The 16,914-nt window shown below is 46.2% G+C and overlaps 1 protein-coding gene across 1 annotated transcript in view; it reads left to right on the forward strand.

Moving 5' to 3' along the window:
• COL16A1 (collagen type XVI alpha 1 chain) overlaps window positions 1-16,914 on the forward strand; it is an 871,927-nt gene that overhangs the window by 521,777 nt on the left and 333,236 nt on the right. The gene's annotated exons all lie outside the window — the stretch shown is intronic.

Here is a 16,914-nt window from a genome sequence, read left to right on the forward strand (position 1 = left end):
CGGGGTCTGGGAGTGCAACGTCTGTCAAGTCTTGTCTTGGTTTAGTCACGGTATGTATTACTTCAACACAGTCGTGTGGTGAAACACTTTCTGTACTGGAGGGCAAAAGGGTAGCAGGATTCAGTATGTTGCATCGTCTGATCTCTATGTGTGGTTGAAATAACGTTGGCTCATAGCCTGTCAGTCTAGCTACAGTCAGGTGTTGTGTTTGTGTCCGGTTCAAGAGAACCTCTACTGCGTGTGGTACTTGTACTGTCAGAGGGTGGCCCAGCACTATCAAGTCACTTTGTCTTATGGCTAAGGCCGTTGCTGCAACTGATTTTAGGCACGCAGGCAAAGCCTGTGCTACTGGGTCTAATGTACTAGAAAAATAAGCACAGGGCTCGTGTTTTCCTGCATGATCTTGTGTTAGGACAGATAGTGCTGTTCCATCCCGCTCCGTCACAAAAAGCATAAACGATTTGTTGTAATCAGGGTTTGCTAAAACTGGTGCTTGACATAAAGCTCTCTTTAATTCTTCAAATGCCACAGTGTGTTCTTGAGGACTTTAGTCTTTTTGTGTCTTGGGCTGGGAAAAACCAGAAATCAATTGAATACGTTCCGGTGTCCACAACTAATTCCCCTGAAAGATCACAATAAAACATGAGAAAAAGGGGAAAGCACCATACCTATTTCCTCGACTTAATTTCTAAGGGGGCTAATTTCTAAGGGGCTTAATTTCTTAAGGGGCTAGCGGGAAGCGAACCTCCTCAGGGGCCAGCAGAAAGCCAATATTCTCCTCCTTCCCCCCCTTTTTGACAGGAGGAAATCTGAAACAGATTTCACTGCTGTCAAACACTATCAAACCCTGTGTCTTGTCAACACTATTAATCCCTGTGTGTAGCTACTGGGCGTAAGCAAAATTATAGGAGATACACAGCGTATTTGAAACGGCGAGAAATCCTTCAAATTAATGTACAAACTTCATTGTGTTAGCTCATAAGCTGGCCAAATGACATCTCATATGCAAATGTCCCTATTACATGAACCTACACCAACCTGAAGTCAATATTAATGCTAGTAGGCCCTAATAGGAATGCTAAATTACCTAAATATTCGGAAAACCAAGTTTAAGAACAGTTGTTAATGTTGATAATTAATAATTTATTTGCTAAAGAAATCAGCCATTTTGCAATAATTTCCACCTATACAATAAATAGCCTAATTTAAAAACAAGTCAACTTTTGGGGCCACCACTTACAAGAATGAGCTTACTAAAGCAAACTTTAAAAAGGAAATCCTGTCAGATATTTTCTCATTACCCTAAATACCGAGCCTCATTTGTCACTCTGTGGTGGCAGTCCTTATTTAAAACAGGCCTTCAAGAGTTAAGATGCGAGTGCACAGATCATAATTGTTCCTTAATGTCCAATCTGGAAACATATGACCGAGGCTGCCTGTCTATAAGAGAAAGGCAGTCATGTGAAAAATATTTTAGTCTTGCATAATTTTTCCTTTTATTTCATTCATCTCCAACACCAATTAGACATACACTGATAACGTGTTGTCTGCTATTTTGACAGCATGATAAAGGTAATATCACGTCTGTGAAATTTAGTAATTGTGAACAAGTTCCAGCCAAGTGCTGTGCAAAGATCGCCGTCGTCACGACTATCTCTGTACTTGCACAGGAGAACTTGGTATTAAACGCTAAACAGACTGGTCAATACAACACAAAAACAAAACATATATAAAATACATATGCCAAGCCATCAGTATACCAAGCACAGAAAGCATAGACAATTGCACTAACATATATAAATGAGCAGCGATGCGCAATTACAGTACCTACAGCTCAGAGGCGAACATTCTGGCCTGCTTAATTTGTCAGGCTTATAATCAATAATTCATTTACCTGCCCTATATACCCCCATCTGAAATCACCGTGTCAAGTCTGACACACAGAATCAGCAATAATAATCAAAAACGAAGAACACACGAACCTGTTTGTTTTCTTTTATAAAAACAGAATCAGCAATAATAATCAAAAACGAAGAACACACGAACCTGTTTGTTTTCTTTTATAAAAATGAGCTATGCATCTTCGTCAACACAATGTACCCTAATGTCCCAGACGAAGACGCACCTCTCATCTCTCCTCACAGACTTTTAACCACTGGATCATTTATCCAATGCAACTGGTGGCAGCTTGTGGCCACAATTCAAAAATGTCTGAATTTGAAAATCGTTTTTATATAGGCACATAGCCCTTAAAATTCCAAGCAAGAGCAACATTTTACTTTCTGGCCAGAAGCAATATAGCATTTTCTAAAAAATAAAACATATCTTCTCCATAGACATTTCCTCGGGGCACTCGTTTTGCACAGAATTGAACAAGGGAATCTTTCTCGACTTACATTTCTCAGCTGCCCTGTCTTATCAGAGAAGTTAAAAATAGCCCCTCAGCGCGGCCTGAGCCTGGGCTGCCAGCCAACTTTTTTTCGTTGTTCCGGCTGCAGGCATTACACAGATGCGATGTCAGAGAAGCTTTCTAAGCAGTGCCTCTGTTCTGCTCCTCTCACCGGCCCCCACCTACACTGGCTACAAGGTCAGAATCTGTCTCCGATTTCTGTATCACATACTGCTCTACACAGCCCCCACCTTCTCCTCACTCTGAAGCTGTCAAAGACAAAAAGACTACTCAATTCCATAAAAACTGCAATAATTCGCTCAATTGAAAAATAATTTTTACATACAATTTGCACTCAGGGGGTCATAATCTCACCGACTTGACCCAGCACATTGGCTCACTGGACCACCAAGAACACAAACCTGTATTCTTGAACAATTTGCAAATTCGAAATACCCACAATTCTTTTTTTTTTTTTTTTTTTTTTTTTCAAGCTAAACTTTTCAAAAATTACTTTTTCATAAGAGTGTTTCGTTGTCCATCTACTTGTTCTGCTTTTACTCGGATACCTTCTTCAACTAACATATTGTCTCGAACTTTATTTGAATTCTCCTTACTCTTCTCTTCCTGTCTACGTGCTTTTTCCGTACGTCTATACGATTCTTTTCGCCATAAATCAATGGCGTCTTTCTGTTATTGTCTAGCTTTCCTTTTCCATAATTCTTCCTCTACTTTCACGATGCAATCTGCATCCCAGGTCCCAGCTGCGGGCCACCTGTGACTTTCTGATAATTCCTTGGTGTAGTCTACCCATAAATCAAGAAATAATATGGCGTCTAGGCCATGCTTATGATACATAAAGTACCCTGGAGTGTCCCTAGGTGGAATGGGAACAGCTTCTTCGAGTACCCCTTTTCTAGTTGTGATCTGTCTTAACTTCGAAAAGAGTGGCATATTGAGAACTGATCTGATACCTTATTTTTGAACACACTTAATACAATAAAACACGATAATGAACAGTCAATCATACCACAATATGTAGGACGTATTAACACATTTAACATTTAACATTTAATGAGCAACAATGATGATGATGATCTAAGAAACTAGTCACTAAACATAATACTCGGTATTAACTGCATTATTCTGAATTTATATACTTGACATACTAGATATACTGCTAAACAGTACAGATACACTGCTGAAACAGTGCAGACCGGATTTGTGTACCCAAACCCGTCTTGACCGGCACAACCTATGTGCACGTCAGAACGCCTCCCCGGCAATGGTACTCACCGGGTAGCTCGGACCGGAAGGCCTCGGAACTGAACTGGACTGAACTGGACTGGACCGGACTGGACTGGACTGGACTCTACTCGTGACCTGGATACTTCGGAACTTCGGAATCTGGTGGGCCTCTGTATACCTCGGACACAGCTCTCTCGCAGGTGGGCTCTGGGTAGGACAATCTGCGTTCCTCACCGCCTCGTATGGATGCCTGGTCGCAGTCTGTCCCCTTCGTTGGCCTGAGGGAGTTGGCGGGAAGACCCGCGACGTGCGCGCTTGAAGTCCATCACGGCTGTGGAAGGGGGCAAAACTGGACCTTCATCTCCGGCGTGTGGGGAAAGAGATTAAACTGTTCGGGCGCCATTATGTGGTAAATAAAATATTACGCTCTCAGACTTTTAAAATATAAATAAGATCATGCATAAAGCAAGAGGCTGAGTCTGTGGTATCAGGTTCATAAAGGGATTTATTCCAATAACTCGAGTCAAAGGGAGAATATTTCCATCACCAAAATTGGATCTGGAAAGGGGCTCAAAAGTATTCTCAATATTCTCAAAACATTATTCACAGAGTACAGTATATATACATTTCTCAATTGTACGTAAGCAAAAGAGCAAGAGAGAATGAGATAAGAGCATGTGGGCGTGTAAGTAGGCGTGAAGGTGGGCGTCCATGTGGGCATCCACTTGATGATAATGGGTAATTTGTCATGTGTGGGTGGATACCTGGAGAATCCTGCAATGTCAGCAGAAATATTTGGCAGAGATGCGTGCGCAGTCGCATGACGTGTGATAGACGTGCAACTAGAGGGAGAAAGGGACTTGACATTTAGCTCTACATGTGGAGACAAAAGTCTGGGGTTATGTCAACCTAATCCCAAATCATATCTAATATCCTATGTTTAAAGAACTGTGTTATCCAAAAAGAAAGGTCTCTCGAACAAAATCTATTCTATACTGACTGTGAGTGCGTGTACAAGCGTCTAAGTGTCTACACTAAATGCGAGGGGGTAGGAATATTCCATGGTAACAGGGCTATGAATTACTTGCATGAGGACAGAGAAGCCGGGCCTTTTGCTCGGTAGCTGGAAGAATGTTTACTTAAACTACTAGACAGGAATGCATTGGGCAGGGAGCGGAGCAGATAATTTCCGAAGGTGAAATACAGTTCTTGGCAGGCAGCAAGCTGATGTCGGGCATCGTGAGCCGCGCAGAGGATGAGACAAAGTTCATGGTCACAGATGCAGGCTCGGACTGGAGCTCTCAGAGGCAGAAGGCAGGAAAAGCTTGATGACAGAATCAGGGCCTACTCGCCTGGACTGAAAAATAGCATAAGTGAACCATATAAAGCCGGTGGCCTTTCGTACTTAGGAATGGAATATCCGGCCCATTCATGGCGGATCTGAAAGAGGACATGTTAACGGTGGACGCACATGTATTTGCGTCTTCATAACTGGAACTGGAGGGAACATACATGTACTTGTGATTTATACATGAAACCGTTGGGGTCCAAGATAGGGGACATAACTGATCATAAAAATCCATATTTCCACAGCTTTTGGAATGAGGAAAGGTTGGAGTTGGCTCTGAGATGCAGAGGGAGAGCATTCCAGGTCTTTGGCTGCATTATAGGCGAACGTCCTGCCGCCCGACCTGGTCTTTTTTATTCTGAGGGGTGTAGCTAAGGAGGTCTGGCTAGAGCGGAGGTTTCTGGTGGGTATGTAATGAGTGACTAGATCCCGGGTGATCATAGGACCCGTATCCCAAAAGGCCTGATGAGCAATGCACATGGCTTTGAATCGGATTCTTTGACGAACTGGCAGCCAGTGAAGGTTGACCAGACCGGCCCTCACAGATTGTCTGCAAGGAAGTTCGAGCAGTAGACGGGCCGTGCAGTTCTGCACTGTCTGAAGTCTGCGTAGGGTGTAGTCTGGGGCGCCAAGGTATAACACATTGTTAAAATCCAGGCGGGACTGTATCAGACCCTGTATAGCTACCTGCTTGGCTTCCATTGGGAGAAGAGGCAGGATTTTCTTAAGCATTTTAAGGAGGCCAAAACAGGTTGCAGAAAGTGTTGTGGCTTGAGTCTTAAATTAGAGGGAACTGTCCAGCCATACCCCAAGGCTCTTGATGTTGTCCTTAGGTGCTGGAGGGGGGCCTAGATCAGAGGGCCACAGGGAGTTGAAAAAAAGGTGGTCGGATGGGCCCAAGAGCATCAGCTCCGTTTTGTCCCCATTCAGTTTAAGGGATGATGAGGACATCCAGCTTTTTACTTCTTTTAGGCAGTCTCTAAGTCCGCCTGACGTAGGTGGATTGGCTACCTGCGCCAGTGAGACCACCAGTTGCGTGTCGTCCGCGTAAGAAATGATCTTAATCCCAAAAGGGCGGACGACATCGGCCAGTGGCCTCATATAGATGTTGAAAAGAGCGGGACTTAAAGAGGAGCCCTGAGGGACTCCGCACCTCAATGGTCTACTGGTGGACACGGCCTCACCGTCAAAGACTCGGAAGGATCTGTCCTCCAGGAAGGATTTAAACCAGAGCCAAGCTTTGTTCTTAATTCCGACGCTGGACATACGGTGCAGCAAGGTGTCATGGCTGACCGTGTTGAAGGCTGCGCTGAGGTCAAGGAGGATCACTGCCACTGATCCTCCCTGATCAGGATTTTTCTGGATTCCTCCGTGACCATGAGGAGGGCGGTCTCAGTCCCGTGTTTGGGTCTGAAGCCCGTCTGGGTGGCGTCTAACAATTGGGAGTTTTCTAAGAAATTTACCAGATGGCAATTAATGTGTTTTTCTAAAATTTTGCTCACCCACGGGAGCAGGGAGATGGGCCGGTAGTTGCTGAAGTCCAACGGGTCTAGATTAGGCTTTTTTAATAGTGAGCGGACCATGGCTCGTTTCCAGGCTGAGGGAACTGAGCCGGAAATGATCGAAGCGTTCAGTACATCCCTGATGATTGGCAGTGTAATTAGGGATGCTGACATTAAGATGTCTGGAGGGGCTGGATCATCAGGGGAACCAGTTTTTACTTTCCGGGCTATGGTTTCCAGGGTGACAGGATCCAGGAGAGGGAAGTGATCCAGGGTAGGATGAGGCTGGGGGAGGGGGTAGTTAGGACTGCGTTGGACTGGGCTAGGGAGGTGATCTTGCTGGGGAGAAAAGTAGAGTAGATGTTATTAACTTTTTGATGGAAAAACTCAGCTACATCGTTGCAGTGAGTTGTGGATTTTGTATCGTGCAAACTAGGAGGGGGTTTGGTTATTTTTTTTACAATCTGGAAAATTTCTTTGGGTTTTGATTTGGCTAGGAGAATTTTGTTCGAGAAATAAGTGGTCTGGGCGATTTTGACTTCAGCTTTGTATTCGCTGATTGACTCTCGATAACAGATTTTGCTTCCTGGTGAGTAGTCTAAACGGCAACGTCTTTCGTTTTTTCTACACTGGCGTTTCTTGTCCCTGAGAGCCTCCGTATACCAGGGAGCCGTTTTGTGGGATCGTTTTAGCGTGATTGTATTTTTAGGGAGGGTGTTTTCGAGAGTTTGCGTGATCCAGTCAGCGTAGGCCTGGTTGGCTAGGCCTGGGTCATCATTATAAAGAGGTTGGTTGGTAGCGAGCTTGGAAGACCAGTCGTCGACTGAGAGGCGGGACCAAGCTCGGGTGAATTTTGTGGTCGGTCTAGTCGGCAGAGGCTTAAATGTGGTCCATGTGAAGGGCCCAAGAAAGTGATCTGTCCATGGGAGCGGGAATGGCGGGTCGACTGTAAAGTATGCACAGTTGCTAAATACCGGGTCCAATAAGTGACCCTTGACATGAGTTGGGGTTTTGACGTATTGGGTGAGTTGCAGCGCGGCTAGGTCATCTACCAGTGTGGTGACTCCCTGATCCAATACAGAATCAAAGTGAAGGTTAAGATCACCTAGCAAAGTGAAGTTGGACGTGGTGCTAACGCGTTCCACGACAATCTGAGGAAGAAGGAGGTGGAATTGCTTAGGGGGACCTGGGGGACAGTAGATAAGTGTACCGGAGAAACAGTTATTCGGAGAGAGGTCAATGCTGAAAGCAAGGCTCTCACAGTCGGGAATGGTTTCAGGAATAACTCGGCATTGAAACTGTTCTTTATGGATAATTGCTAGGCCTCCACCTCTATCATCAGAACGGTCCTGCCGAGTAATTTGGAAGCCAGGAGGGAGAGCGCTAACTAGGACAGGATCGGAATCTGCGGTGAGCCATGTTTCCGTCAGGAATACTATGTCCGGAGTGAGTTCATCTAATAAAGGGCAATTTCTGTCCTATGTTTCGGCAGAGATCTGCAATTTAACAAGAGCAAATGATAATCGTGGGTTAGAGCAGCTGTAGGCTTGGGTTTAAGAAGTGATTTACATTTAGGGCATGTTTGTGGAATGTTTTCAGCTGAGTAGAGGTGCCGTGAACAGTTCGTAGCAGGGGGCCTTAGGCTGTGAAGGGTTTCAGCATTGTAGTACCTGGGATCTGGTGTCTGAGGAATAGGGGGTACGGCCCTGTGCCCGGACTCGGCGCGGACGAGCGCAGACGAGCTTGCCTTAAGCGCGCCTTCGGCGCGCAATCGTCGCGCCCGCTGCGCTCGTCCGCTGCGCTTCTGTTAGATACACATGTATATAGTGTAGGGGAAAGTACAGGGGGCGTGGCCTCAGAGTGGGCGTGTCCCTGTCTGGGCGTGGGTGATGGCGGGTGGAGTAGGTCGGCGATTTTCTCCCTTACCAGCCCTCGTTCCGCTGAGTGGGGGATGCCTGCACACCGTGATCGTGTGTCAAGAGGAAAGGTGAGTGAGTTTTAAAAAACAAATTTACAAGTTTAAAAGCGATCAATGCGCTGTGTTCTGCCTACTCCCGGCTGTGCCTCAGGAGGTTCCGTAATTATCTATCGCGCTCGTGATGTCAGCGTGCTTTTATGATGGTTGCAGGGGGCGTGGCCTCAGAGTGGGCGTGTCCCTGTCTGGGCGTGGGTGATGGCGGGTGGAGTAGGTCGGAGATTTTCTCCCTTACCAGCGCTCGTTCCGCTGAGTGGGGGATGCCTGCACACCGTGATCGTGTGTCAGGAGGAAAGGTGAGTGAGTTTTAAAAAACAAATTCACAAGTTTAAAAGCGATCAATGCGCTGTGTTCTGCCTACTCCCGGCTGTGCCTCAGAAGGTTCCGTAATCTATCGCGCTCGTGATGTCAGTGCGCTTTTATGATGGTTGCAGGGGGCGTGGCCTCAGAGTGGGCGTGTCCCTGTCTGGGCGAGGGTGATGGCAGGTGGAGTAGGTCGGCGATTTTCTCCCTTACCAGCGCTCGTTCCGCTGAGTGGGGAATGCCTGCACACCGTGATCGTGTGTCAGGAGGAAAGGTGAGTGAGTTTTAAAAAATAAATTCACAAGTTTAAAAGCGATCAATGCGCTGTGTTCTGCCTACTCCCGGCTGTGCCTCAGGAGGTTCCGTAATTATCTATCGTGCTCGTGATGTCAGCACGCTTTTATGATGGTTGCAGGGGGCGTGGCCTCAGAGTGGGTGTGTCCCTCTCTGGGCGTGGGTGATGGCGGGTGGAGTAGGTCGGCGATTTTCTCCCTTACCAGCGCTCGTTCCACTGAGTGGCGGATGCCTGCACACCGTGATCGTGTGTCAGGAGGAAAGGTGAGTGAGTTTTAAAAAACAAATTCACAAGTTTAAAAGCGATCAATGTGCTGTGTTCTGCCTACTCCCGGCTGTGCCTCAGGAGGTTCCGTAATTATCTATCGCGCTCGTGATGTCAGCGCGCTTTTATGATGGTTGCAGGGGGCGTGGCCTCAGAGTGGGCGTGTCCCCGTCTGGGCGTGGGTGATGGCGGGTGGAGTAGGTCGGCGATTTTCTCCCTTACCAGCGCTCGTTCCGCTGAGTGGGGGATGCCTGCACACCGTGATCGTGTGTCAGGAGGAAAGGTGAGTGAGTTTTAAAAAACAAATTCACAAGTTTAAAAGTGATCAATGCGCTGTGTTCTGCCTACTCCCGGCTGTGCCTCAGGGGGTCCCGTAATTATCTATCGCGCTCGTGATGTCAGCGCGCTTTTATGATGGTTGCAGGGGGCGTGGCCTCAGGGTGGGCGTGTCCCTCTCTGGGCGTGGGTGATGGCGGGTGGAGTAGGTCGGCGATTTTCTCCCTTACCAGCGCTCGTTCCGCTGAGTGGCGGATGCCTGCACACCGTGATCGTGTGTCAGGAGGAAAGGTGAGTGAGTTTTAAAAAACAAATTCACAAGTTTAAAAGCGATCAATGCGCTGTGTTCTGCCTACTCCCGGCTGTGCCTCAGGAGGTTCCGTAATTATCTATCGCGCTCGTGATGTCAGCGCGCTTTTATGATGGTTGCAGGGGGCGTGTCCTCAGAGTGGGCGTGTCCCTGTCTGGGCGTGGTTGATGGCGGGTGGAGTAGGTCGGCGATTTTCTCCCTTACCAGCGCTCGTTCCGCTGAGTGGGGGATGCCTGCACACCGTGATCGTGTGTCAGGAGGAAAGGTGAGTGAGTTTTAAAAAACAAATTCACAAGTTTAAAAGCGATCAATGCGCTGTGTTCTGCCTACTCCCGGCTGTGCCTCAGAAGGTTCCGTAATTATCTATCGCGCTTGTGATGTCAGCGCGCTTTTATGATGGTTGCAGGGGGCGTGGCCTCAGAGTGGGCGTGTCCCTGTCTGGGCGAGGGTAATGGCGGGTGGAGTAGGTAGGCGATTTTCTCCCTTACCAGCGCTCGTTCCGCTGAGTAGGGGATGCCTGTACACCGTGATTGTCTGTGTCAGGAGGAAAGGTGAGTGAGTTTTAAAAAACAAATTCACAAGTTTAAAAGCGATCAATGCGCTGTGTTCTGCCTACTCCCGGCTGTGCCTCAGGAGGTTCCGTAATTATCTATCGCGCTCGTGATGTCAGCGCGCTTTTATGATGGTTGCAGGGGGCGTGGCCTCAGAGTGGGCGTGTCCCTCTCTGGGCGTGGGTGATGGCGGGTGGAGTAGGTCGGCGATTTTCTCCCTTACCAGCGCTCGTTCCGCTGAGTGGCGGATGCCTGCACACCGTGATCGTGTGTCAGGAGGAAAGGTGAGTGAGTTTTAAAAAACAAATTCACAAGTTTAAAAGCGATCAATGCGCTGTGTTCTGCCTACTCCCGGCTGTGCCTCAGAAGGTTCCGTAATCTATCGCGCTTGTGATGTCAGCGCGCTTTTATGATGGTTGCAGGGGGCGTGGCCTCAGAGTGGGCGTGTCCCTGTCTGGGCGAGGGTGATGGCGGGTGGAGTAGGTCGGCGATTTTCTCCCTTACCAGCGCTCGTTCCGCTGAGTGGGGGATGCCTGCACACCGTGATCGTGTGTCAGGAGGAAAGGTGAGTCAGTTTTAAAAAACAAATTCACAAGTTTAAAAGCGATCAATGCGCTGTGTTCTGCCTACTCCCGGCTGTGCCTCAGGAGGTTCCGTAATTATCTGATTATTTTAGAAGCTCTTGATGAGGAGAAATATCTGATGCAGTATGCCGTAGGCTCTCACTATGTGCCGGAGGCTGGCACCGTGGATACAGTCATAGGCTTTCTCAGAATCAATGAAGTGGATGTATAGTTGTCCCTGCCACTCCATAAACTACTCTATGATGTTGCTTAGGGTATGGATCTGGTCACTACTCGCTCTGCCCATGCGGAACCCAGTTTGTTCTCAACTACTTGTCCATCGCGTTAGAAATGCGATGCACAATGATTTTTATCAAGATTTTATCCGGGATTGGCAGAAGGGTGATTCCACACTAGTATTACAGTTGATTAATGCTCCTTTCTTTGGATCCTTAATGAGTAGGCCTTGGTTCCAGTCATCTGGTAATTTCTTTCCCTCTCAAATTGATATAAACAGTGGCTGGAGGATCTTGGCTGATGTTCAGGGTCTGCCTTGAACATTTCTGTTAGTTTGCCTTGGCCAGGAGCTTAACTGTTCTTGAGATTGGATGACATTGATGATTTCTTCTGTTTGTGGTGGAGCGGTGTTCACAACCAGTCTGCTTCTGCTTCTTGGATGTCTGCTTCATTTGTTGGTCCTGGTGTGTTCAACAATTCTTTGAAGTGCTTGGGTCAGCACGCTTCCGCTCATCAGGAGCTTCTGTGATAATTTTACCTGCAAAGTGGAAGATAGTGAGTATAGCTTCGAAGTCAAGACCAGTGCTAGAGAGGGATGCATGATATCAGCGTTGCTCTTCAACTTAGTCATTACCTTGGTGGTGTGACGCAGAACTCAAGACCAAGCCAGAGGCATCAAATGGACCTTATTCTTTACCCTCTATGACCTTGACTATGCACATGACCTTCCATTGCTCTCTCACACACACCAGCATATACAGGAAAAGATATCTTACCTCAACATCTATGCACAAGTGGGCCTGAAGATCAACACACATAAATCAGAAGTTATGCCACTCAACATCCCAACCCTTTACCAATCAAGGTGGGTGGAGAGGACCTAGTCAGCACTAACAGACATGATGAAGGGGCAGGAAATGCTCAACAATCTTAGGAGATCATCCCAGTACAACATTAGCACCAAGCTGAGGCTTTACCAGAGCTGCATTCTGTCTACACTCTTGTATACATCAGAATGCTGGCAGAGGACAAAGAGCAACATCACCAAACTATTAGGCTTCCATACCAGTAACCTGAGAAGCATTTTGTGCATTTTCTGGCCACAAATTATCTCCAGCCAGGAACTGCTCATCAGATACAAGCAAGAGAGCATTGACACTGTCATTATGAGAAAAGATGGAGATGGATAGGACACACCATCAGAGGAGAACAAGACTACATCACAAGAGCATCTGTCCACTGGACCCCAGGAGGTAAATGGAAGAGAGGCTGCCCAAAGAACACCTGGAGGCAAACTGTGGCAACAGAAAGGAAGATCCTGAACCACAGCTGAGGAACCATACAGAAACCTGCTCAAGACAGACAGAAGTGGAGATCCTTCATTGCTGCCAGCATAATGGGCATTAAGTCAGTAAGGCCTTTATTTTGCTCATTGAGGGCTACAGTCAGAAGGCATCCATCAACAGTGTTGAAACCCACTTCCTGTGGAAAGTTTGTCACTGGGATGCTCTTCCACTATTGCTTCTCATGCTGAACACTCTTGCTTTCTCGTAGTGTGGTAGTTCCATTGTAGTTCATCGTTGTCCAACCACATGCGATTAAAAAATTACGACGTTCTAACCCAATCAATAAACAAAGAAGTAAAGAAATGTAATATGAAGGGCCACACAAATTTCGAATATATTTGATCATTTAAACTCATTGGGTGCACAATTTGAAAATAATTTACCCAAATGTACCCATCATGTTAATAATGGGTCTCTTTTACCTCTTTTCTATGGTTTATTGACCTTCTAATCCCCTAAAATTTGATGTGTTAAGATTAAATTGCAGATTGCTCATCTTTTTCCTTACCTTCAGGAGTGCATTCAATACTTTTGATGCCAGTAGTTAGAAAGCTGTTCTTCAAACCTGTTTATTCCAATATTTATTGATGACATCATTTGGCTATTTTGCGTAATGGAAACCCCAGGCTTATTACGGATGTTTAAACTAATTCTGGAGGAAGAAGGGCCATCCTTGTATAGTACAGGCGGTGCCCAACCTACTGCCGTAACTTTGACTTTCCCAGTGAGGGTGTAAAATGCTGGTAAGTTGTGATCTTGTTTCTTCAAGTCCAGCAGAATTCCGGCTTGGACATTTTGTAAATGTTGTAATTTGTGAGATGCACAATGAGACTAAAAATGGAAAAGAAACATCATATTCACTCAAAATCCCAACAAATGTTGAACAAAATTAACAATGCCTCAATAGACCCAAAGAGCCATTTAAGGTTGTCAAAAAAAGTACTAAAGAGCGTCACAATAAAAGTCTCTCTCCCTCAGTTAACAAATGTAATCATTTCATAACTCACTTCACTTCTAAAATAACTTTTTTTCTGAAAAACCATCCACGCAGTGTCTGGTCACTCAGTGCCTCTTCCAGTGTTTTCAGACTAGAGATTCAGAGACAATCAGAAATCTGGATGGATTTTGAACCAATAAAGACTACTTGTCTAAAGTTGTCAAGATTCTGAGACCAATTCGATATTTTGGTGATACACTCTCAGCTAATAACAAAACTAACTTGTAGTTGTTCGATAAACTACGACAAACCCTCATTGATACCTCACTCCTAAATGTCACCTGATTAGAGATCCAAAACAAATGACTCCTATCTTAAAGAAACACTAGTCTGACCTTAACGTGCTTACAACGTCAGGCCAGTCATTAGCTTGCCCTGATTGCTTAATGAATCCAGGAATGTGTTGCGGACACTTACCCACCTTCCTCAAAAAGCAGAACATACCTGCACCCTCCCAATCAGGGTTCCACAAAAGATGTAGTATAGAAACAACCACTTCAAAAGTTTTGGATGACAGATACTCCATCATGGATACATATGTCATATGCCACATCGTCTTCCTTGATCTGCTGTGGCACTCGTTACCATTGACCTCCGAAAATTGATCAGCACTCTTGCATAGTGCATAGAAGCACTTGATAAGATTAGGCAATATCATCTGATCACACCTCCATGACCTGTGATGTCCCCCAAGGTTCACTTTTAGTTCCAACTATTGCACTTTAAAAACCTGCCTGTCCGCACCTTAAAAATAAATGTCCCACAGTTTCCTGTGTCTGAACCCTGAAACATTTTAAATTATTTTCCTGCACAGACCCAATCGCATCATCGATAGAACACCTGGCATTTGGACTTGCAATTTATTAGTTTATTCCCAACACCAGCACAAGAGGTAACATCTTTGGGATACAGGTTGGACAACCAACCACCTTAAAAAGTCCTCACATATTGCACACACATGGTCAAATCACCACTGTACTATCTGAAAAAGTTGAAACTGTTTCTATAATCTTAGAGTTTCAGACTAGTTGTTTAACCCCTTGCATGCCCGCCCCTTTCCCCGCCCAGTGCCGCGCCTTCCATTAGCGGGCGGAGTTCATGACGAGCTGGACTCGTCATGGGCACAGCGCCACCGCAGCCCATGACGAGTCCAGCTCGTCATGGGCACTGAAGGGGTTAAGCTCTCTTCATGGAAGAGGTGTGGTGCAGCGGCCAGGGTGCCTGACTCCGGACTACAGGGTTCATGGTTCGATCCCCGGTGCCGGCGGCAGGTTAGCCCAGCACCATGTGACTCTGGGCAATAGCTCGCTTAATCTTCCCGACGGCCCCCAGCGCCGGGACACCACTTCAGAGGTAGCTGTGCACGTTACAAATACTGGTATTTCACTTGTGGAATATTCACAAGGTAAGTGGCGGAGTGAGGTGTCAGCCTTCCTGGCTTAACAGCTCACGCCACTTTAGAAACGCAGGGCTGCACCATATTTACAAGAATATGGTGCAGCCCTGCATTTCCCCTGCACTGGTGCTACACTTAGCAGCCTAGTGCCAATGCAGGCACTGGTGTCTGCTTGCAGGGGAAGATTGTTTGTGTGCAGTAAGGTCGCCCTTCCTGCACACAAACAATCTTTAAATGCCGTTTTGTAACATCTATGTTTGCTGCTTAATGCAGCACACACAGAAGTTGCAAAACAGCATTTTAAAAAAACGATTGTGTATGTGCAGGAATGGGTCACCTTCCTGTACATAAACAATCATTGACCTTTTGCTGATTCCATGTGTGCTGCACAACAGCAAAAACGAGGAGAAATGAAACATTTCTCCTCGTTGTGCCAGGGTAAGACCAGATTTTCCATGGTTTTAATTCTGGCGCTGCCTCCTATTTACGCCCGCTTGTAAATATGGGGCAGAGTCAGAATCAATGGGTGTTGCAATGGAACGCCCACAGCAATACCCATTGCCCTCCCCTGCTAAGCATAGCATGAAAGGGGGCCTTATTTACAAGGCAGCGTTAAGTGCCTTAACGCTGCCTTGTAAATAAGGCGAAACCTCTATCGCCACTTTGAGCCCATTAAAGCAGCTCTTTGAATCTGCAGCCATGCTGGATTCTTGCACAAAACAATTCAACCACTTTTCACCAGTCCCCAGAGACCCGCGTCGGCTCCCTTTGGAGGCCAGGGTCAAGTTTAAAACCGCCTGCATTTTCTTGGATGCACTTCATGAAAACAATCGGCATGGTACCACAAAAAATCTTCGACGGTCTGAAAGCCCTGAGGAGCAAAGACTTTTTCCTGTTAAAGTAAAAACACGCATCTTTCCTCAATGTGCAGCTAGCGAAGAATATTTCACAAGTACTGGTCCAACCCGCTGGAATGCACTGAAGAAGACATCAGATGTAGCAAAGATTTGCTAACATTTTGTAAAAAAACTCAAAACGCTTCTCGGCAATGGCATCTGAATGCTTAAAGCATTTTTTTTCAATGATTATTCATCTTCTCACTCATTTCCCCCACGTGGCACTACCCAATCACCGTGTTTAATGAAGTTTCAGTCACCTCTCCTCGAACGTCAAACTTTTTCGTGGTGTTTTGCTCCGCTGCATTTTTTCTGCTCCTCAAATGTTCTCGCGCTGACCGCCTCTCCCAGCCCCACCCACATTTTCCCTCCCTCTCTTGCTTCGCACTTTGTACCTTACCTTTACTCTCAGATTGCCATACGTTTGTATTCTGTTTAGCCTTTCCTTCCCCTCTGTTCTCATACTTTTAAAAAGGGTAGCATTCTTTAAGTTCTCAGAGTTTCACTCCCTGCTTTTTTTTTACTCCCGCTAATTTCTCTCCACTAACTTCCCTTCCGTTCTCCAGGTCAGCACTCTTGCCTCCCCCATTTCGCAGAAGATCTTTTCCTTTAGTTTCATTCAGGGGCCCCAGTTTCATTTTACTAATCCAGTGCTAGTGTTCAGATTAAGATGTTTATCTTGTCTTAATGTTCACTGTAAGTGGCATGGCTTTCTACTTAGGGTTATTTGTTAAGTGAACAGATACTACTTTAGTAATGCTGTTGATAATACCACTTTTTTCTTATCCTTGCCACTATGATTGGTCCCATCCCGAGCATTGCAGACCGGGCATTCTGGGGCCAAACTACACTGGAAGCGCCCAACACCATTTCACTCTTGTTGTCGTTCTGTACATGGTCTTCCTGAACCTGTATGAAATGATGTCACTGCCTCCATTTACGCTCAACAGGTGCACTATTCAATGCACTGGAGGACTCTGTGCCCTGATGCACTATATCAAGAATAAATAAATAATTA

The sequence above is a fragment of the Triturus cristatus genome, chromosome 3_2, assembly GCF_964204655.1.
Source record: "Triturus cristatus chromosome 3_2, aTriCri1.1, whole genome shotgun sequence".
NCBI classification, from domain to species: domain Eukaryota; kingdom Metazoa; phylum Chordata; class Amphibia; order Caudata; family Salamandridae; genus Triturus; species Triturus cristatus.